Raw genomic sequence first — 24,234 nt, forward strand, 5'->3', positions numbered from 1 at the left:
CAATGAATAAGTACTTATCGGTAATAACCTTAAATGTAAATGGATTAAACCCTCCAATTAAAAGACATAGGGTAGCTGAATGGATTAGAAAGTATGACCTACATGTATGCTGTCTACAAGAGACCTACCTTAGAACAAAAGATCTACACAGACTGAAAGTAAAGGGATGGAAAAAGGTATTTCTAGCAAATGGACATGAAAAAAAAAGCCGGGGTAGCAATACTTATATCAGACAAAACAGATTTCACAGCAAAGTCCATAAAAAGAGACAAAGAAGGGCATTTCATAACATTTAAGGGAAAAATCCATCAAGAAGATATACCCCTTATAAATATATATGCACCCAACTTAGGAGCACCCAAATATATAAGGAAAAATTTGAAACACTCCAAGAAAGATATAGACAGCAACACACTCATAGTAGGGGACTTTAACACCCCATTGTCAACAATGGACAGATCTTCGAAGCAAAGAAACACCAAAGATATTGAGGCACTGAACAGCACTCTAGATCAAATGGACTTAGTCGATATATATAGAAGTTTTCATCCCAAAGAAGCAAAATATACATACTTCTCAAGTGTACATGGAACATTTTCAAAGATAGACCACATGGTAGGACACAAAACAAACCTTTACAAATTCAAGAAAATTGAAATTATATCAAGCATCTTCTCAGATCACAATGGCTTAAAATTGGAAATCAACCTCAAGGAAAAAACTCAAAAACATTCAAACTCATGGAGAATGAATAACATGCTATTAGATAATGAATGGGTTAACAATGACATCAAGGAAGAAATCAAAAAGTTTCTGGAAACTAATGATAATGAACACACAACAACCCAAAACCTATGGGACACAGTGAAGGCAATTGTAAAGGAGAAGTTCATAGCAATATTTTTACCTTAAGAAGATAGAGAAATCCCAAATAAACACCTCAACTCTACATCTAAAAAATCTAGAGGAACAACAAAGCATAGAGTAGTAGTAAAGAAATAATCAAGATAAGAGCAGAATTAAATGACACAGAGAATTTTTTTTAAATCAAAGAATTGATGAATCTTAGTTAGAGCTGTTTCTCTGAAAAGAAAAAGAAAACTGACAAATATTTAACCAGGTTCATCAAGGAAAAAAGTGAAAGGACCCAAATAAATAAAATCAGAAATGAAAGAAGAGAAGTATCAACTGTTACTACAGATATACAAAAGATAGTACTGGGTGGATAAGAGTAAAGGGGGAAAATTGGGACAACTGTAATGGAAGAGCAATTTAAACAATAAATAAATAATTTTTAAAAACCTGTAGTTAGGGACTTCCGGCCAAGATGGAGGCTTAGACGGACACGCTAGGTCTCCCTCTACAACTAGAGAGGAATACAACTACTTCAAAACAAAGGATAACTAGAAATTCCAGAAAATAAAACTACACGGAAGCCCAACATATGAAGTTATAAACCAGCGGTGCCATTTGGGCAGGTAAGAGTTAAAGAGGGCAGCGCTGTTTGCGGTCGCACCTGGGGCGGCGAAAAATCCCGGCAGCAGTCAAGCCCCTGGCAGTGCGCGACCCCAGCGCTGGGGAAAGCAGCCACCACATCGCCTTGAACAGTGAGGCCCAGGGGGGCGGGAGGACGGATCCCAGTCTCCTAGCTGAATAACTGTGTGAATCCATCTTGGACCCCCGCCCCCAAAGAAAGCACCACAGGGCTGCGAAATAGGACAGGCGCCGGTCGCTGAATTGTGACGCGTACACAGGCACTGCCCCCTACAGCCGGCCCAAGAAAACAAAACGCATCTGTCAAAATGAGGCAGACAACTATAGAAATCCCGGTGGCACAGCTCACCAGGCAACAGATAGAGAACCTGACAGATGAACAGATAAGAAACCTGTCAGATGCTCAGTTCTGGGCCATTGTTATCAGGTGGCTTACAGAATTCACAAAAGAGCAGGAAAAAGATAAGAAAGAAGCGAAAAACATTCATAACGAAAGGAACAAAACCACATACGAGACAGATGGTGAGGAAAAAAAATCCAGAGTTCATTTCAACAAACTGGAATATGGAGAAGGAACAAGCAGTCAACCAATGCAGAGAGAGGAAATGGGAAGCAACAATGAGAGGATCAGAAACCTCTGGGACAGCTATAAAAGGCCCAACATAAGAATCATTGGTTTGCCAGAGAGTGAGGAAGATGAACTAGAACTTGAAAAATTGAGTGAAAATATAATAAAGGAGAACTTCCCAGACTTGGGGAAGGGAATAGACTTGCAGGTCCAGGAAGCAAGGAGAGTTCCCAAGAGACTGGACCCAGTGAGAACCACTCCAAGACACATTATAATCAAAATGTCAAAAATTAAAGATAAAGAGAGAATCTTAAAAGCAGCAAGAGAAAAGAAAAGAATTATATACAAAGGGGTCCCAATTAGACTATCAGCTGACTTCTCAAGGGAGACCCTACAGGCAAGAAGGGACTGGCAAGAAATATTCAAAGTAATGAAAATCCAAAACCTACAACCACGAATACTCTATCCAGCGAAATTGTCATTCAGAATAGAAGGACAGAGAAAGTGTTTCCAGGACAAAATAAAACTGAAAGAGTTCATTAGATCCAAACCACTGTTATATGAGATGTTAAAGGGACTGGTTTAAAAAACAGAAGCTAGGGAGATGAAACAAAGGCAAACTAAACAGGCAACGAGAGTGGAAAAGGAACTGTGGGTACGGGAAGCATATTGGGGGGAGGTCAACAGGGAGGGGGAGTGGGGAGAGGGAGGGAGATGATATAGGAATTGGGGATCATGGTAGGAGGGAATGGAATAGACGGAGAGAGGTTGGGAGGAACTGTATGCACAACTAATGGACATAATCTAAAAGGGGGGGACAATTGGAGGGAGGGGGGCCACCGGGTGGAGGGGAGCAGAGGGAAGGGAAATTGGCACAAATGTAATATTTTAATCAATAAAACACATTAAATCTGAAAAAAAAAAAACACAAAAAACCTGTAGTTAGACATGGGCCTAAAAGATACAACCACTGTTTGGTCCTGTTTAAATTCTTTCTTCAATTAAATTTCTCTGGATTATTATCAGTAAAAATATCTCATAAAATCAAAGGGAAGCAGTAGTTACAGCAATAGTTTCCCAAAGAAGAAAATAATAGCTGATATGTACCACCAAAGAAAAAAATCAAGCCCAAAGCATAGCATTACTTATTGTTTATTGTCACATGAATCCGAGTGGTGAGAGGCAGATACATAAAGCATTATTCTTGAGTCATTCTATAAAGTACAAGAGAACTGAGAGAGGGCCCTGGCCAGGTATCTCAGTTGGTTAGAGTGTCATCCCAATACATCAGTCGCATGATTAATCTCTGGTCTGGGCACACATAAGAAGCAACCAATGATTGCATAAGTAAGTGGGATAATAATTCAATCTCTCTTTGTGTGTCTCTCTCTGCCTCTGTCTCTCCCTCTCAGTCTCTCTTTAAAATCAATAAATAAAAATTTAAAAAGCTGGTGATTATATTTATAATTTTAGCTATAACTGCATATACAAAGATGAGTACATATAACTCTTGAGATTTTTCGTTAATTTGCACAATATGTTCCTTTGCTCCCCAGATATGGAAGCCATAGATTCAGTTTGTACAGGTTATTCTAGGGCCCCAGCAGTTAATGACCTCTTTCTTTCTCAAATATGTCATCATAGGTTACACAAATTAATATATACCCACTCTGAAATTAGGAGGAAAAAAATGATTTAGCACTTGGAGCTTAAAGAGCTCTTTATCAAGTTTATTTTTATTTTTTTAGTTGAAAATTGGTTAGTTTGGTTGTATTGTTTTATTGTTTTTTAAGTTTGAATATTATTTTTGTTTTAAATTTTATATTTTTGTTTTTCAATTACAATTGTCCCATTTTTCCCCCATTGCTCCCCCCCACTCAGCCCACTCCTTCTCCCACAATCATATCCCTACCCATTGTCCATGTCCATGAGTCATTTATACACATTCCTTGCTAGACTCTTCCCTTACTTATCTCCCTTCTCTCCCTCCCTCCTCCCCCTTATTAACTGTTATTCTGCTCCTTGTCCTATTTAGTTCATTTGTATATGTTGTTCTTTAGTTTCCTGTATTAGGTGATATCATATGGTATTTTTCTTTCTTTGCCTGGCTTATTTCACTAAACATAATTCTCTCCAGTTCATTATAAAAGCTTTTGAAATAACAGAATCAAAGGTAAAGCAAATAATTGGTGAATCAAGTCAGGATAGACACAAACTCAAAATTAAGGTTTAGATTTCACATGGAATACAGAAAATCACTTATGCCTGAGTCCCTAAGATATCTGAGTACACTAAGTAATATTACAGAGATTCAAGTTTTCTTACTCTGTGCAGGAATTCTTTGAGGCAAAAAAACATCAATCTAGTGGTATGTCTTTTTATACAGGAGTAAAATTTTTTACTCAATGAGTAGATACTGGCCAGATTTCCTCCAAGTTAATGACCAGGACTTCTAAGAGAATTATGTGGGTCAGTGGCTTACATCAGCACTTTACACATTGAAAAGTATGTTTCACTGGGAAAACAGTAGACAGACCTTTCGGAAATATATATATATGGAAATAATATAAATAATAAATCACCGTAATAGCTAAATTGAGTTTCACAAGTACTTGGATAGTGTCAACCTGTGTATTAAGATTTATAAAATTTGTTTATTTGCACAACATGTTCCACTGTGTCTTTGAAGTAAATTCATTGTAATTTTGATAACAAAGTGTTTATCATCTCATAAGCGCAGATGACCAGTTATGTTCTGAGAAAACCAGAAGGTTGAACTAAGGCATGAATCACACCCAAAAAAATTTTTATTAGTATAAAAGAAAAATAAAACTTAAATATAACCCACAGATCTATGATCTCAAAAAATTCTACCCAATTAAAACAAGGCCAAGGTCTTTATCCACAAGTATCTGCTTAATTGTTGCCAAGAGCTTTCAAATTCTCTTTACAGTCAACATACATGGTCTGTCTGGAAAAAGTCCAGCCGTTTTTAATATACCAAGAATAATTTGCATGACATCGATGTAACCTGGCAGCCAAGAAGAGTGGACTGGAAAGTACATGCATGAACAATGACTACTTCCTTGTACTAGAAAATGGGGGTGGCAGACTCCACTGAGTAAGCATGTGTACTGTGTGTCCATTACATTCAAAATAACTGAGCAAGTAGAGCAATGAATAGGCAGTAAATTTTGCATTAAGCTTGAATGTTCTGCATGGAAACTATTCAGATGGTTCAGAATGCCACAGCTATGGGCAACAGGTGATTGGCAGCTTCATCATGACAGTGCACACACTCATGCATCGTGTCTCATACAAAATTTTTTGGTGAATTTTAAAATCACTGATGTGACCCAGCCCCACTATGGCCCAGATCCGGTTCCTTGTGACTTCTATCTTTTCCCCAAACTAAAATTACTTTTGAAGGGAAAGAGATTTCAGACAAGAGTGAGATTCAGGAGAATATGACAGGAATGGGAGAACTATGTGAGGTCCCGAAGTGCCTACTTTGAAGAGGACTGAGGCATCATTGTCCTATGTACATGTTTCTCATATCTTCAATCTTCTTCAATAAACGTCTCTAATTTTTAATATTACATGGCTGTATACCATCTGGACAGACCTCATATATTGGTTGCTCTATTCTTGCTTGCCTCCTCTATCTCCCACTTGTCAGCATGCACCATGAGCAAAACCATTTGGAGAGACCCAGATTCTGCCACCACCCATATTGCAATCATCAATATATAAAGCCTAGTTGTTGTATTCTGATATTCTTAGAGCCTCCAATCATGAATCAAATAGGACAGTATTGGATTCTGGAGATGGAATTCTTAGCCCTCTTGACTAGTTCTATCAGCATAATTTTCTACCTTCCCATCTCCAAGGTGTATTTAAATCCTCCCTAAGCCACTTAGTATACGATAGAAGCCTTTCCATCCTACCCTATAATTCTCTTTCCCTTTCTGTAACCCACTGTCTCACTGCTTACACGGGAAAACATTACATCTCTTCATCTTGCTGCTGAACAAATCTCCCATTCATGTAGAAATATATAGGGACAACATCTGACACTTCTTTGAAAGGAGAGGGAAAAGGTATATTCCACATGAGCTAATAGGGATTCAAAAGTGACTTGTAATTCAAGAATATTAACCCATATTCAGTAAAAAATACTGTGAGTTATAAAAGTGAAAAATACAAAATGTAAGACTATTTAGTATCAAAATATTTTTATATTGAGGTGACCCCACAATGTGTTTAAAATTGTTACTTTCTGATTTTTTAAATAATATTTTAAAAATAGACTAGAATAGATTACCCTCTGGACTTCTTAAGTGGAATAAAATGAATAAAATTAAATTTTTCATGCTTATAAAATGTTATTTTATTCTTATCACCCTAAAAAGTGATATCATTAAAAGACTATCAAATTAGTTTTTAAACAAGTAGCCTTTGTGACTGTTGTAGACCTGAACCACATGAGCCTGTGTAAGAAATCACAAACTTTTCTATTTCTGTGGCTGTATGCTTCCTACAGATATAGTTTGTTTGTAACACACTGAAAAAAAATAAGAAAAAATAATTATAAAAGTCACAAATATAGTAAATAAAATGAAGCTAAAGTGGATCCATTTTTATTTTCCCAATTAAATTGATAACAATTCAAACTAGACAAATTTCTTGAAAAACACAAACCTCTGAAATTGAATCCAAAAACAAAAGAAAATCTGGATAAATACATAAAAGAAAAGTAATTGTATTAATAATTAAAGTACTACCCACCACCAAATTATGCTTATCACTTCATTGGTAAATTCAAACAGTCATAGAATAACAATACTAATCATTTTTAAACTCTTGAAAAAGACAAAAGAAGAGGGAACATTTCCTAACTCATTTTATGAGGCCAGAATTACTCTGGCTCCAAAACTTGACAATGAAATTTCATAAAAAGAAAATGCAGACCAATATTACTCATAAATATAAAATCAAAAATTCTCAATAAAATATCAGGTACCCAACTCAAGTAACATATAAAAAGGGTATACATTATGACAATGTGGAATTATTGCTGGAATTCAAAGTAACATCTGAAAAATCAATTAATATGATTTACCATATTAATAGAATAAAAGACAAAATGTCATGATCACCTCAGTAAGATGCAGAAAAAGTACTTGACAGAATCCAAAACATTTCAAAACGAAACTACTCAACAAACTAAGAATGGTCTTCATTCCACGTAAATGAACAAAAACTATTAGAACTATGACAATAACAAGTGTTGACAAGGATGTGGAGAAAATGACTCCATAAAACATTGCTGGTGGGATTGTGAAATGAGGTCACCATTTGGAAGAGTTTGTCAGTATCTCAAAATGTCAAACATAATTATCATATGATCCAGAAATTCTCCTTGTACATATATACCAAATAGAAACAAAAATATACATCCACTCAAAATTCCGTATAAGAACTATTATTATTCATAATAGTCCAAAGTGGAAAAGTCCATATGTCTATCAACTAATGAATGGATAAACTAAGGTATATTTCTATAATAGTATATTATTGGACAACAAAAAATGGAGCACTGATACATTCTATTTTATGTCTGAATCTTGAAAACATTGGGCAAGTTGTAGTGATGATGAAGGATTTCAGAGTTGGTCAAGAGAAAACATTTTTATGGGGTGACAGTAACACATAATGAGCTTTACCTGGGCCATTGATTTTGGAGTGGGTGGGGACATAGGTTCCTCACAGCTTCATGTTTTTGAAATCCCTGTGGTTGAATAACCTCTTTCTTAGCTCCTCCCTCTTCCCAATAAAAGATTCTTAAGTCAAAGCTAACAAGAAACATTATTTTTCTTTTAATTAGAAAGTATGTTTACTTTACTTTCTTATCTCTCTCTGTTGTCATTCTCATAGAAGCCAAATCATTCAGTGAGTGGTTATCATAGACCTTTGGACAAAGGAGGATGTGTATAGGAGACACAACTGTCAAGTCATAAATCTGCATGTAACTTTTGACTCTACCTTCTACCCTCCACATCCCCAGATCAAACAATCTTGGATTAAAAACTATTTTTACTCTGCAGTTGGAAATTCACAGTTGGGAATGTGAAAATACTGTTTTGGACCCTAACTTAGTTGAATCTACTCATAAGAAAAGCTTACTGTATTTTTTAAAATAAATACTTATTGATGGACTTGTGCAATTCAGACAGTTTCAACTGTACAGTTTCAACTACATTTCTGTTTCATAAGAAATTAATGTTAATTCTTGAGCCTCCATTGTCATGAAGATACCAGCTCATCAAAATCAACTGGCAATCAAAGCTGTGATAACTACCACCTGTAGGATAAGGAGTAGAAGATTATCTCTAATTCGTTATCTACTCGATTCCTCTTGAAAGGGTCAGTTGTACTAAACATTCATAAACCTGTCAGTTCCAAACAATAAGAAAAAAGAATCAGCCCTGGATGGTGTGGCTCAGTGGATTGAGCTCTGGCCTGCTAACTGAGAAGCGGCTGGTTTGATTCTCAGTCAGAGGACATGCCTGGGTTGCAGACAAGGTCCCCGTTGGGGGCTTGCAAGAGGCAACCAACCATACATTGATGGTTCTCTCCCTCTTTCTTCCTCCTTTCCTCTCTCTCTAAAAAATAAATAAATGAAATCTTTTTTAAAAAAAGAATCAAAATTGCTGAACCCATTTTCATTAAGGTTTATATCCACAGACATAAATTAGAAGTTTGTGATGGTTACCATTAAGTTAAAATATTAACAAAATAGATGAAATGCAAGTAAAATATATACAAAAAAATCTCTGAAAATAGAGGCATTAATAGCATGTTGGCAAACATTATGTCAGGTAATTAAAAACCCAGAGACACTAATACATAATAATGACAATACGTAGGTGACAGTTAGCTTGATTACGTGTCAACAACTAACACCTCAGAAACATCACCAGATACATTTCTCATCTATTGTCCTGATTCTTAGTAATTGCTTTAATGTTAATTTTTTATTAATAGATAATAAATACATATTAAATATTGTCATTGGAAAATTACTTATGACTGCACAACAGAAAAGATAATTTGAAGCTAAGAGTTAGGTTGCCATATGGATTGTCACCACTGTGAGACTGGCAATATTGTTATGACATTTGAGTTTCCCTGAGTAGTGAAAATGTCTCAGGAGGAGATGGCATATAATATTTTATGACAATAGCATTCTTTAGATTGAATTAGGCATAAAGTCTTATATTTTATATGTGGAAGTCTTTCCATATGTAAAATATGTCAAATCTAAGTAAATTGAGAGCACTGTAGAGAAAAGGATAAAAGTACCATTGTATCAACACAAATATTTCAGCACAGAATTTATAACTAAAAATTCTATACCATACATTCCCATCCTACAAAATTTTGTATGCACATATGCTGAGAGATCTTTAATTAAATCAGAGTTATTGAAGGAAACCAAAACGATGTTAATGAGAACTCTCTATATCATGTTGATGTCAACTTTCAACATTTATTTTACTGTCTATAATTGTATGTTATTAGTCCATTGTAATATTTCTCTCTTTAAAAAATGTTATATTATGAGGGGCTGATTACATTAAATCTATATGTTATACATGTCTCCTTTGCCTCAATTATGATAACTACAAATTCTCTAATGATAAAAATAAATGAAACAGATTCCTGCAGGACACCCTGGTCTACCTCTACTCAATGATCAACAAAGAACATTTATAGAAATAATATTTTGAGTGACAGAAGTAAGTTAGACAGAGTAATAATCTTCATATCAAAGTTGAGAGAAATTCCATAAATGCCCTTTATATAGATATGGTAACTATTAGCCAGACCATTTTCAGTGGCAAGCCATTAAAAAATCCATCAAATTAAGTAGTTTACTTGAACACAACTGAAAATTCTAACACTAATCTCTCTCCAGACACAGCTTAACCAGGGGTCCTAACCAATTTTTTGGCAATTGTTCTATCCCACTCTGTATTGTGGAGTTCCTGCATGGTGGACATGAATGCTTGCTGCCACCTGTATTAAATAGCTTCCATTTTCAATACAAGAAAAGGCTGCTTTCTACAAACAATAAATACATGTTTATACTTCACTCTGATTGGACCATCCTGAAATAATCATTGCCACCAGGGGAGTATTATACACTAGTAAATGTATAAAGAGTTACATAGAGCATTATCATAGATTTATAGTGTCAAAAATTTTAATGATATATGCATATATTTTGTTGCTTTCATTGAAAGATATACATATTTGAGTGCCATTAGTGTGACAATTATGGAACCTTGGTTTCACTAATCTACCCTCAAATCCAATATTACCAAGTTTACTGTAATTTTCTATATTCAATTATGAAATTGAGATCTACTGTCCCCCATTCACTATTATGTTTATTTTAAGAATGGAGTAAAAGTCAAGGGTAATATGACAGTGACCACTAAGTGACTTTAGATTTGTAGTGTGTCTTCTTTGTGAGAATAAGCTGCAAACATCAGTTGTTGAGTGTCTTCTAGAAATGGCATTTTATCATGGTTATCCACATGGTTCCCTTTGAAGATCTCATTCAATGTTTTCTGAAAGAAATTAAAATCAACATAATGGAGTTAAAAACCCAAAGACCATGTCCTTAAAATTTTTTTTAATTGTGTTTGAAAAATAGTCCCATTTTAAGTTCTGTAATGTTTAAATAGAGTAACACACTGTACTCATCAGGACCAATCTTTTTTACCAACATTTTGAAACTTTTAGAAGCTGGGCCCTCTTGAAAATAGATTTTAAAGTGAGGTTAAGTAGAATTGTCATAATTAGTCAATCAATCAATCCATCCACCCACAATCTTTAGCAAACTAATACTTTTGCATCAGTAATAGAAGAAATATTATTTTCCCAAAACATAATATATTCACTAATCCATTTTGGAAATAAAGTTGTTTCACCACCAATCATGTAATTTTAACATCAGTATTTATGTGGTTAATTAAGAAAGATACCAGTTTCTATGTCTGTAAACTGGAAAGAAGTGTAACTCATTTACCCACTTTCTAGAGATTTTTTTTTTTTTTTGAGAAAGTACTGGGTCAGAATCTGGCATTAATTCAATAAAATAGTTCAGCATTATTTTGTTGTTAATATTATAATTATTACTGTTCAATATGATGCTTTTGTTATATAATCAATATAATTTTTCTAGTATTATTCCAATATAATTGACATACACCATTGTGTATGTTTAAGTTGTACAGCATAGTGATTTGACTTACGTTTATCATGCAAGGTTTACAAGTTAAAATTCATCATCTCATATGAATACAAAAATATATCTTCCTTGAGATGAGAGTCCTTAGTTAGGACCTCCTTTCTGACAACTTTCACATATATCTAAAATATAGAACACTTCAAAAATTTGTATATCATCCTTACGGAGGGGCCATGCCTATTTTCTCTATATCCTTCCAATTTTTGTATGTGTGTTGCCAAAGCAAGCACAATCTATTTTTTAAATGTCTATTTTGGTAGACAAACACCTATTTTGTCAAATGAAGCAATTCTTTTAAAGAAATTCTTTATTTATGTGCATTAAGTAGCGAGGAAGTGAGATTCTGTGGAGTATCTTAGCAATCAACAAAAGATGAGAGTCTTTCTGAAATATTTATTTTAGACTTCAGAATTTAAACGTTGGACATTTGCTTCCCTGGATCATCTTCAGGATCAAATAATAAACAATTTGATTTGACAATTTCCTCTTTGGTGTTTCATGTATCTGTTATAACATAAACAAGGGTAGCACTTGATAAAGATCTGGAGAAGGAAATATATAAATAAACCAAATTTCAACTTGAAAGTTATTAACTGCACTTTGGTATTAAAATTATGCAACATATTTTTATAATATCTTTATGCCAAATAACTGAAGTATTTTAAATAGCTCTATAATCCAATAATATCTCAAGTAGAAAGGTATATAATCCATGTAGTCTCAATATTCCTATTTAACTAAAATTTCACTTAGCATATTAAATGCTATAGCTCTCTGGATTTATAAAGACTAAATTTAGTTATCCACAGAGGTAAAATTTTCCACAAATAATATTATTTTGTAAGTATTTAAGCCTTAACATGGGGTCCATTTCTTCTTTGCTCAAAGACTTTTTCATGTGTCTTTTCAGCATGCTTTATATATACCTATTGTCCATTAAAATAAGTTCACTGAGGTGGGTATATTAGTTTCACAACTTATAACAGAAGTAGCAATTTTCTACTCCTCTTAATCTGTGCACTGAAAAATAAAATTCAATAGTATGTATAATAGATTATAATGCAGTGAGAGTTTATATTGACCCTAAAACAGCAGATGGACACACAGTAATGAATTAAAGCATCCACCTCTGTTACAAACTCCAAGTGTTTGAATTCCCTTCATAATAGCTATTGTTGATTCCAGTTTTAAATGACTTTGTTGGTCAGGGTTGGTAATAAGCTTTTTTTTTTTTTATCAGTTCCTAAGCCATTCAAGGTTTGCAATCTGAACAATGCTACTAAGAATAAATATAAAATAAATAGATAAGGCCTAAATCAGGACAAAACTAAGCCAAAAAGAAATCCTTATAAAATGTTATATTGCAGTAGTCATCCTGATTTCCACTTTTAGAAAGTTTTCATAAAGGAATAGGCAAAGTTTTGTCATCGTTTCTGAAATTTAATCAGTCATCAAGTCAACAAATGTTTATGTGTCAGACAGTTTCTGAAGGCATGCAGTGGACAAGACAGGCAAAGACCCTGCTCTCGTAGTGCTTACATTCTGGAGACAGGTGGGTGGACTTTAAATTGTGGTGTACAAAATAACAAAGATAACAAATAATTAAACAAGATAATTTAAGGTGGTGATGTGTTATTAAGAAGAAAAATATCGTCGGCAGCCGTCCGTCTCGAGAGACGATGGTGTAGCTTCTTAAGAGTCTATCTGCACCGCCGAGAATGGTTGTGCAGTCCGACTCGGGAGTGACACGGTATCTGTCTCCTCCTGTGTTGAATCGACACCTTGCGATGACGCTGGAGTGTCCTCTCCAGTGAAGCTGAAGCTACAGAGCCTGGGCAGGGTGATATGGAGGGTCTGCTGTTGCCCATGCAGCAGACCCCCCCTCTCTTCGCAGCTGAAGGGTCCAAGGGAAAGACGGAGTCAATACAGCTTGGCTTCAGGTGCGCCGCAGGAGTTGCCGGTGTTGACTACAACGTCAAACCGCCTTAGGGACTCTGGCTCTGGATTTTCTGTCGGGGTTTACTCCCTTAGCCTTTCCCCTAAAGAGGTATGCCGCAAGGCAGCGGAGGTTTTTTGGAGTCAGAGTTTTCCTTCTCTGATGTGCCCTGACTGGAAGATCGAACCAGCGACATTTAGCTCGCAGGCCGACACTCAATCCACTGAGCCAAACCAGCCAGGGAAAAGAAGAAAAATATATATTGTGACATAGTGAGGGGATATGTTTTAGATCTGGTGGTTCAGCAAAACCTTCTATAGGAGATAAGAGAAATGATATATGTTTATATGACCAGCTGGAAGCAGAACATTCCAGGCAAATGAAATGGAAAATAAGAAACAACAGATGGGAATATTTACATTTGAATATTATATGAACTGCAGAGGTTCAATGATATTTTGATTTTTAAAGCATCCTGAAAATATATTGACAAACTGTTTTAAGGTATGCTGTTTAAGCAAATAAGTAAAAAATTGTTTAACAACATCAGAAGAAGATGCAGGAGAGTCACCTATGTACCTAATATTCTTAGTGAATCCCATTGTAATGCAATTTGTGAATCCAAGTATTTGACTAAACAATCATTTACTACCTATTCCCTTATACGAATGATGCTCAATTATTTCAGCCACCACAACTCCTAGGTGATTTTCTAAATATTTTTATAAACTATAATATCTTTGCTGTTCCCAACCCACAGAAAGTAACACTTCTTAATCTTTCAACCCAGTTTTCTCTTCCATCTCTCTCTCTCTCTCTTTCTCTCTCTCTCTCTCACACACACACACACACATACAAATAGCTGAATATTACGTTTCATAAAACAATATTTGTGGTTTCTATGTGTGACAAACTCTAGTATTTTCTTTCTTTAAAATTTATTTTTATTGTTTATACTGTTAGAGTACCCAATTTTTTACTGTTAGTTTTAATGTTCATTATATTTCACATATAAGTGAGATCACATGGTATTTGTCTTTCACTGAATAGCTTAATTCATTTAACATAATTTCCTCCAGGTCCATCCATGCTGCTGAAAAATGTAAGAGTTTCTGTGTTTTTATTGTTGCAGAGTATTCCGTTGTGTAAATGTACTACAACTGTTTTTATCCACTCATCTACAAGTGGGCACTTAGGCTGTTTCCAGATCTTGGCTATTGTAAGTAACACATCTATAAATATAGGGGTGCATATTTTTTTTTGTAATGGTGTTTCAGGATCCTTGGAATAAAGTCCCAGAAGTGGAATCATTGGATCAAAAGGAAGTTTCTTTTTTAATGTGTATTTATTTATTGTTTTTCTATAACAGTTGTCCCATTTTTCCCCCATTGCTCACCCCTACCCCACCCAACCCATCTCCCACAGTTAATCCCCACTCCATTGTCCATGTCCATGGCTCATTTATTTTAGTTGCTTAACTAGACCCTTTCCCTTCGTACTACCTTTCTCCTCCTTCCCCCTGGTAACTGTTAGTATGCTCCTTGTTTACATGCCTCTTGTTCAGTGATGTTGCTCATTTGTTTGTGTTGTTCATTAGGTACTTGTGTTAAGTGATGTCATATAGTATTTGTCTTTTGCTCTCTGGCTTAATTCACTAAACATAATTCTCTCTAGTTTCATCATGTTGTTGCAAATGGTAGGAGTATATTCTTTCTTTCTACTGCACAGTATTCCGTTGTGTAAGTGTACCATAGTTTTTGATCCACTTATCTACAGATGGGCATTTAGGCTGTTTCCAGCACTGGCCTATTGTAACTAGTTCTGCTATGAACATATAGATACATAGGTTCTTTTGAATTGGTGTTTCAGGATTCTTTCGGTGTAATCCTAGCAATGGAAACACTAGATCTAAAAGCAGCTCCATTTTTAGTTTTTTAAGGAACTACCATACTGTTTTCCACAGTGGCTGCACCAGTATGCATTCCCACCAACAATGCAGTAGGGTTCCCATTTCTCCACGTTCTTGACAACACTTATTGTTTGTTGATTTGTTGATGGTGGCCATTCTGACCGGTGTGAAGTGGTACCTCATTGTGGTTTTTAATTGCATCCCTCTGATGGCTAGTGATGTAGAGAATTCTTTCATATGCCTATCGGTCCTCTGTATGTCCTCTCTGGAGAAGTGTTTGTTCAGGTCCTTTGTCCATTTTTTTAAGTGGGCTCTCTGTCTTCTTGGTGTTGTGACATTTAAGTTCTTTATATATTTTGGAGATTAATCCCTTGTCTGAGATATCATTGGCAAGTATATTTTCCCATACAGTTGGTTTCCTTTTCATCTTGCTGATGTTTTCTTTTGCAGAGCAAAAACTCTTTAGTTTGATGTAGTCCCACTTATTTATTATTTTCTTTATTTCTCTTGCTTTAGGAGATATATTGGTGAAAAAAATCACTATGTGGGCTATCTGAAACTTTTTTGTCTATGTTTTCCTCCAGGACTTTAATGGTGTGACAGCTTACATCACAGTCTTTTATCCATCTTGAGTTTATTTTCATGTATGGTGTAAGTTGGTAATCTAGTTTTTTTTTTTTTTTTTTTTTTGCATTTCCCTACCCAGTTCTTCTAGAACAATTTGTTGAAGAGGCTCTTTTCACTTTATCTGTGTTAATTCTAACTTTATCAAATATTAGTTGACCATATAAACCTGGGTTTATTTCTGGGCTCTCTATTCTGTGTCATTGATCTATATATCTGTTCTTATGCCACCAACAGACTGTTTTGATCACAGTGGCTTTGTAGTATAATTTGATGTCTGGTATTGTGATGCCTCCTTCTGTGTTCTTCTGTCTCAAGATTGCTTTGGCTATTCGAGGTCTTTTTTGGTTCCGTATAAATTTTTGAAGTATTAGTTCTAGGTCTGTGAAATACATTGCTGCTATTTTAATAGGGATTCTGTTGAATCTGAAAAATGCTTTGGATAGTATGGACATTTTAATGATGTTGATTCTTCCCATCCATGAACATATTTGCTTCCATTTATTTGTATCTTCCTTAATTTCTTTCTTCAGTGTTACGTAGTTTTCCAAGTACAGGTATTTTATCTCTTTGGTAAAGTTTATTCCTAGGTACTTTTTTATTTTTCTTGTTGCTATAGTAAATTTGATTTTTTTTTTTTAGTTTTTGTCTCTGATATTTTATTGTTGATGTACAGAAATGCCTTAGACTTCTGTATATTTACTTTGCTTGGAATATTTTTTGCCATTCCCTTCTGGCTTGTAGTGTTCCTGTTGAGAAATCGGTTGATAAAATTATCGGAGCTCCCTTGTATATTATTTGCTGTTTTTCTATTACTGCTTTTATGATTCCCTCTTTGTCTTTGAATGTTGTCATTTTAATTATGATGTGCCTTGGAGTGGGCCTTTTTGGGTCCATCTTCATTGGGACCCTCTGTGCTTCCTGGAATTGCAGGACTTCTTTTCTCATCAGGTTAGGAAAATTTTCTGTCATTAATTTTTCTATCAGGTTCTATCCCTTGCTTCTCCTCTTCTCCATCTGGTACCCTATAATATGGATATTATTGCATGTCATATTGTCCTGCAGCTCTCTTAAACCTTCTTCATTCTTCTTAAGTTTTTTTCATTTTGTTGCATTGTTTGGGAATTTTTTTCTATGTTGTCCTCTAATTCACTGATCTAATTTTCTGCTTCATTTAGCCTGCTTTTGAGTCCTTCTACTGTGTTCTTCAATTCAGAAATTGTAGTCTTTATTTCTTCCTGGCTCTTTTTGGTAGTTTCTATGTCTTTTTTTAATGCTGATGTAGTTTTCAGTAGTTCCTTATAGCTCCTTTGGTGTTTTTTGTAATTTTCCTGGAGTTCTTTGTAGTTTCTATGTAGTTCATTGTAGTTTTCTATGAATTTGTTGAGTTCATTGAGCTTCCTTATTACCATTGTTTTGAATTCCATGTCTGATAGTTTGCTTGCTTCTATTTCATTTATCCCTCCTTCTGTGAATTCCTCCTTTCCTTTCAATGGGGTGTTGTTTCTTCATCTCTCTATTTTATGTGGCTGTTCTTATTTTTTTCTGCTCCTTAAGTCAATCTGCTTCAACTTCCTGATTTTTAAAAATAACTTATTTATTTGTTTCTTTATTTGTTTATTTTTAGAGAAAGGGGAAAGGAGAAAGAGAGGGAGAGAAACATCACTGTGTGGTTGCCTCTCACTCATGCCCCCAACTGGGAACCTGACGTGCGACCTAGTTATGTGCACTGACTGGGAATCAAACCAGCAACACTTGGCTCGTAGGCTGATGCTCAATCCACTGAGTCACAGTAGCCAGGGCCTAACTTCCTGATTTTTATTTTGACTTTCTGTGGTAGGAGTTCTCTGGGATTCAGTGGTGCAGACATTTTGACCTCCTGAACTTGATGCTCTTGGGATGCCCTTTATGACTTTTATTTTGGCTTTCTGGTAGAAATTTGGTTTTGCTTGCTATTGTGTTGCTCTTTGGTGTGTCCTTCCCTCCAGCTAGCTGACTGAGAGTCACTCTGCCCACTTCATTTTGTAAACAGTTATTGAGCTCCTGCTAAAATAAAGCCACTTGCCCAGGCAAGAACCCCACACCCACAAAGATATCTCTCTTCCTCAATCACTGTATCAATTGCTAATGAACCAGTGTTAGTAAGGCTGTAATGAAATTGAGACTATTATAATAAAGGAAAATAAATGAGTTGGCTAACAGAAAGAAAAATGATTCTTTAGAGGGGAGTGGGAGGAGCAATAATAGTAGCAAGTAGGGACATGGCAGTGAGAGAAAGAAAGTAAAATTTATATCATATATGAAAAAGGGATGGATGAGGGTGGAATGAATTAAGAGAAGGAAAACAGTTAGTATTAGCTTAAAACAGAAGTTCTAAAATACATGTATAGTGTGTGTGAGAGAACCAACACACACACACACACAGAGAAGAAAACTAATAATAAGGAAGATGAATAAAAGTAAGAAAAATAATAAACCCCAATTTAGAGAAAAAATGTCACTACAGCACTAATATTAACCTATTAGCTAAGATTAATGGAGGTGGGATGGAAGTAAGAGGTAAAAATGAAAGAAAGAGAAGCTTAAGAGATGTCTGGGGGAAAGGAAAGTGATTTTGAGACGACAAAATGAGCAGGAATACTTAGAGTGAAGAATGAAAACCAAGCTAAGACAGGTGAAATTTCAAATTTAAAGTGAAAGAAAGAAAGGGCTGGAGGATGGTACAGATGAATTTGGAGAGGGGAACAATAAGATTTGAGATTTGAAATACCAGAGTAGTGAAGATCTATGAATAAATTTGCAGGAATGTCACCGATTGGTCAAGGTGGGGATAGAGTAAGTGTATTTTATGATTGAAAAAAGAAAAGGCTGGAGAGGTAAAAAAAAAAAAAAAAAAAGATTGCTGACTGGAACTGAGGAGTAGTAAGGGAAACTATAGAATTTAAAATAAAGATAAGAGGAGGAAATCAAATGGTAAAATTGAGAAAAGAAAGGAGCAAAATATGAGTTTAAAATAAACTATAACATAAAGACTATTCACGTACAATGCATAGACTGGGGAGACATAGAATAACTATTTGAAGGATATGTATGAGAAAGGCACAGTGGAATTTGCTGTAGTTTCTGTATTTTTTTCACTTTCTTCTCTTTCTGGAATCATCCTGATGACTTTAGCTGTGTCCCAGTCTGGATCTAGGCAGCCTAATCCTAACTATCAGTGCTTTTCCACCAGGTCTCTCTCTTTCACTGTTTACTCTAATCATTCTGAAATCCACAGTCAGGCTTAAGCACAATGGGCCAGGGCCGAGTAGTTTCTTCAGGTGGGGCTACTGCTTCCCCATTGGCTGTGCCAATGGGAAGGGAGAATCTCCCCAAACATTTTGTACCACAGTACTCATGATCTCCAGTCCACCTCTCACCCCAACAGAACCAGGGGCAAGTGTGCGTGTGAGCTCCCCCTAAGAATCTTGTCATGCCTCCAGCTGTGCCTCCCAGGTGGTGAAAAAAACAAGCAAGACAAAACAAACAAACAAAAAAAACATTGCTTTATGCCTCTTAGAGTCACTGGGAGGAGAGCAATCTCCCTAAATAATTTCTCCCACAGCACTCAAAGTCCACCTCGCGCCCCTACTGGAGCCTGGAGCAAGTATGTGCGCGAACTCCCTTTAATTTCACTGTGCCTTCAGTTGTTCTGCCCCATTGGCAAAAACAAACTATTAGGACATCCTCAAAATTAGTCTTTTCCCAAATGGCCATTTGACTGCTAAGAAGTCAGTCTCAAAATGATCTCCCACACTTCAAGCACTCCCACCTTTAAATCAGGGTATCCTAAGTAGAATACTCACCAACTTTTACTCCTACAAATCATTGCAATCAACCTCTTTCAGAGGTGGCTTAAACTCTCACCTCCTGGAAACTGCTCTTTAATTTTTTGAGGTAACTCCATATTGTTTTCCACAGTGGTTGCACCAGACTGCATTCCCACCAACAGTGCATTAAGGTTCCCTTTGCTCCACAACCTGGCAAACACTTGTTTGTCGATTTATCGATGGTAACCATTCTGATAGGTATAAGGTGATATCTTATTGAGGTTTTAATTTGCATTTCTCTGATGTTTAGTGATGTTGAGCATTTGTTAATATGTCTAAGGGTGTGTCCTCTTTGGAGAAGTGTCTGTTCAGATCTTTTTACCATTTCGTAATTGGGGTGTTTGTCTTCCTGCCATTGAGTTGCATTAGTTCTTCATATACTTTAGAGATTAAACCCTTGTCAGATGTATCATGGGCAAAAATTCTCTCCGATATAGTGGGTTCCCTATTTGTCTTGCTGATAGCTTCTTAAGCTGCACAGAAGCTTTTAAACTTGATGTAGTTCCATGTGTTTATTTTCTGCTTTGTTTCCAGGGCCTTTGGAAACATATTGGCAAAAATATTTCTATGTTGAATGTTTGAGATTTTACTATCTATGTTTTCTTCTAGGATTTTTATGGTTTCACAACTTATATTTGTTTTCTTTCCATTTTGAGTTTATTTTTGTGTATGGTTTAAGTTGGTGGTCTAGTTTCATTTTTTGCTTGTTCCAGTCGAGTTTTCGGAACATGATTTACTGAAGAAATTGTCTTTGCTCTTTGTACACTCTTCCCACCTTTGTGAAGTTTCAGCTGACCATACAGGCTCTGTTCTGTTCCATTGACCTATATGTCTGTTCTTATGCCAGTACCAGGCTGTTTTTATTAAAGTGGCCTTAGAGTACAGTTTAATATCAGGAATTGTGATACCTACAGTTTGGTTCTTCTTTTATAAGATTGCTGAGGCTATTCAGGGTCTTTTTTGGTTCCATTCAAATATTTGGAGTATTTGTTATAGTTCTGAGAAGAATGCCATTGTTACTTTAATAAGAATTGTACTGAATGTATAAATTGTTTTGGGTAGAATAGCCATTTTAATTATGTTAACTCTTCCAATCCATGGACACATTATGTACTTCCACTTATTATATCTTTCTTAATTTCTTTCTTCAGTGGCCTATACTTTTTGGAGTACAACTCTTTTACCCCCTTGATTAAATTTATTCCTAGGTACCTTATTTTTTGTTTTAATTGTAAATGAAATTGTTTTCTTATTTTCTCTTTCTCATTACTTATTATTGGTATATAAAAATGCCATCAGTTTCTGGGTATTAATTTTGTATTCTGCTACTTTGCCAAATTTATTAGGTTTAGTAGTTTTGGGTGGAGGCTTTAGGGTGTTCTATGTACAATACCATGTCATCTGTGAATAATGACACCTTACTTTTTTCTTTACAATTCTGATGTTTTTTATTTCCTCTTCTTGCCTGATTACTGTGGCTAGGACTTCCAGAACTATGTTGAGTAAGAGTGGGGAAATTAACATCCTTGTCATGTTCTTGATCTTAAGGGGAATGTTTTTAGTTTTTTCGCACTGTGAATGATGTTACCTGTAGGTTTTTTTTATATATAGCCTTTATTGTGTTGAGGTATGATCCCACTATTCCCACTCTGCTAAGAGTTGTTTTTCTTTTCATGAATGAGTGTTAGATTTTATTCAATGCTTTTTCTTAATCTATTGGTATGATCATGTGACTTTGTCTTTCATTTTATTAGTGATGTATTACATTTATTGATTTGGGTATATTGTACCAATGTTATACCCCCAGAATAAATACCATTTGACCATGGTGTATAATCTTTTTTTTTTTTTTTTTGGTTTTTCAGTTACAGTTGTCCCATTTTCCCCCATTTCTCTCTCCAATCCAACCCACCCCCTCTCCCACATCATACCCCTCCCTGTTGTCCATGTCCATGAGTCATTTATACAGATCCTTTGACTAAACCCTTCCTTTACTTATCCCCCTTCTTCCCCTCTCCCCTCCCCACTATTGACTGCTATTCTGCTCTTTGTTCTATTTAGTTCCTTTGTTTGTGTTGTTATTTAGTTTCCAGTATTAGGTGATATCATATGGTATTTTTCTTTCTTTGCCTGGCTTATTTCACTAAGCATAATTCTCTCTAGTTCCATCCATGTTGTTGCAAATGGCAGGAGTTCCTTTTTTCTTTCTGCTACATAGTATTTCATTGTGTAAATGTACCAGAGTTTTTTGATCCACTCATCTACAGATGGGCACTTAGGTTGTTTCCAGCACTTAGCTATTGTAAACAGTGCTGCAGTGAACATAGGGGTGCATAAGTTCTCTTGAATTGGTGTTTCAAGATACTTCGGGTATAATCCTAGTAGTGGAGTCGCTGGTTCAAAAGGCAGTTCCATTTTTAATCTTTTGAGGTAATTCCATACTGTTTTCCATAGTGGCTGCACCAGTCTGCATTCCCACTAACAGTGCAATAGGGTTCCCTTTTCTCCACATCCTCGCCAGCACTTGTTGTTTGTTGATTTGTTGATGATGGTATCTCATTGTGGTTTTTATTTGCATCTCCCTGATGGCTAATGATGTTGAGCATTTTTTCATGTGTCTATGGACCTTCTGTATGTCCTCTTTGGAGAAGTGTTTGTTCAGGTCCTTTGCCCATTTTTTAATTGGGTTGTTTGTTTACTTGATGTTGAGTCGTATAAGCTCTTTATATATTTTTGAAATCAGTCCCCTGTCTGTCATATTTGGCATTGGCAAATATGTTTTCCCATATGGTTGGCTTCCTTTTCATCTTGCTGATGTTTTCTTTTGCTGAGCAGAAACTCTTTACTTTGATGTAATCCCATTTATTTATTTTTTCCTTTATTTCTGTTGCTTTAGGAGATGTATCCGTGAAAAATTGTTACATGAGATATCTGATATATTCTTGTCTTATGTTTTCCTCTAGGACTTTTATGGTGTCCCGGCTTACATTTAAGTCTTTGATCCATCTTGAGTTTATTCTCATGTGTGGTGTAAGTTGGTGGTCATTTCATTTTTTTGCAAGTTCCTATCCAGTTCTCCCAGCACCATTTGTTAAAGAGGCTCTTCTCAGTCCATTTTATGTTCCTTCCTCCTTTATCAAATAATAGTTGACCATAGAGGCCTGGGTATATTTCTAGACTCTCTATTCTGTTTCACTGATCTATATGTCTGTTCTTATGCCAGTACCAGACTGTTTTGAGTACAGTGGCTTTGTAGTATTGTTTGATATCTGGTGTTGTGATTTCTCCTGCTGTGTTCTTCTGTCTCAAGATTGCTTTTGCTATTTGGGGTCTCTTTTGGTTCCATATGAATTTATGGAGTATTTGTTCTAGGTCTGTGAAATATGTCATTGGTATTTTAATAGGGATTGCATTGAATCTGTAAATTGCTTTGGGTAGTATGGCCACTTTGATGATGTTGATTCTTCCCATCCAAGAACATGGTATTTGCTTCCATTTATTTGTATCTTCTTTAATTTCTTTCTTCAATATTATGTAATTTTCAGAGTACAGGTTTTTTATCTCTTTGGTTAACTTTACTCGTAGGTACTTTATTTTTCTTGTTACTATAGTAAATGGTATTTTCTTTTTTGTTTCTGTCTCTGATATTTTATTGTTGGTGTACAGAAGTGCCTTAAATTTCTGTATATTTATTTTGTACCCTGCGATTTTGCCAAATTCACTTATTATATCAAGTAGTCTTTTAGTGGAGTTTATAGGATTTTCTAGGTATACTATCGTGTCATCTGCATATAATGATAGTTTTACTTCCTCTTTCCCAATTTGGATGCCTTTTATTTCTTTTTCTTGTCTGATTGCTGTGGCTAAGACTTCCAACACTATGTTGAATAGGAGTGGAGAGAGAGGCAACCTTGTCTAGTTCCTGAATTCAGGGGGAATGCTTTTAGCTTTTGTCCATTGAGTATGATGTTGGCCTCAGGCTTCTCATATATAGCCTTAATTATGTTAAGCTATGCTCCTTCTATTCCCATTTTCCTGAGTGTTTTCATCATATATGGGTGTTGTACTTTATCAAATGCTTTTTCTGCATCTATTGATATGATCATGTGATTTTTGTGTTTCATTTTGTTTAGGTGATGTATTACATTTATTGATTTGCGAATATTAAACCATCCTTTCATCCCTGGAATGAAGCCCACTTGATCATGATGTATGATCTTTTTGATGTATTGCTGGATCCTGTTTGCCAATATTTTATTGAGGATTTTAGCATCTATGTTCATCAGTGATATTGTCTTGTAGTTTTCTTTCTTTGTTGTGGCTTTTCCTGGTTTTGGGATTAGGATAATACTGGCTTCACAGAAAGAGTTTGGGATTTTCCCCTCTTCTTGGATTTTTCGGAACAGTTTGAGGAGGATAGGAGTTAGTTCTTCCCTGAATGTTTTGTAGAATTCGCCTGTGAAGCCATCCGGTCCAGGGCTTTTGTGTGCAGGGAGATTTTGGATTACTGTT

The 24,234-nt window shown here is 35.5% G+C and overlaps 1 non-coding gene across 1 annotated transcript; it reads right to left on the reverse strand.

Annotated features, from left to right (window-relative positions):
- Positions 1-11,507: 11,507 nt before the first annotated feature.
- LOC150004546 (U6 spliceosomal RNA) lies at positions 11,508-11,614 on the reverse strand. Its single transcript, XR_016512488.1, has one exon. It is a non-coding gene; the product is annotated as a U6 spliceosomal RNA (small nuclear RNA).
- Between the last annotated feature and the right edge of the window lie 12,620 nt (positions 11,615-24,234).

This window comes from Furipterus horrens, unplaced genomic scaffold (genome assembly GCF_987537825.1).
Source record: "Furipterus horrens unplaced genomic scaffold, mFurHor1.1.pri manual_scaffold_7, whole genome shotgun sequence".
Lineage (NCBI taxonomy): Eukaryota > Metazoa > Chordata > Mammalia > Chiroptera > Furipteridae > Furipterus > Furipterus horrens.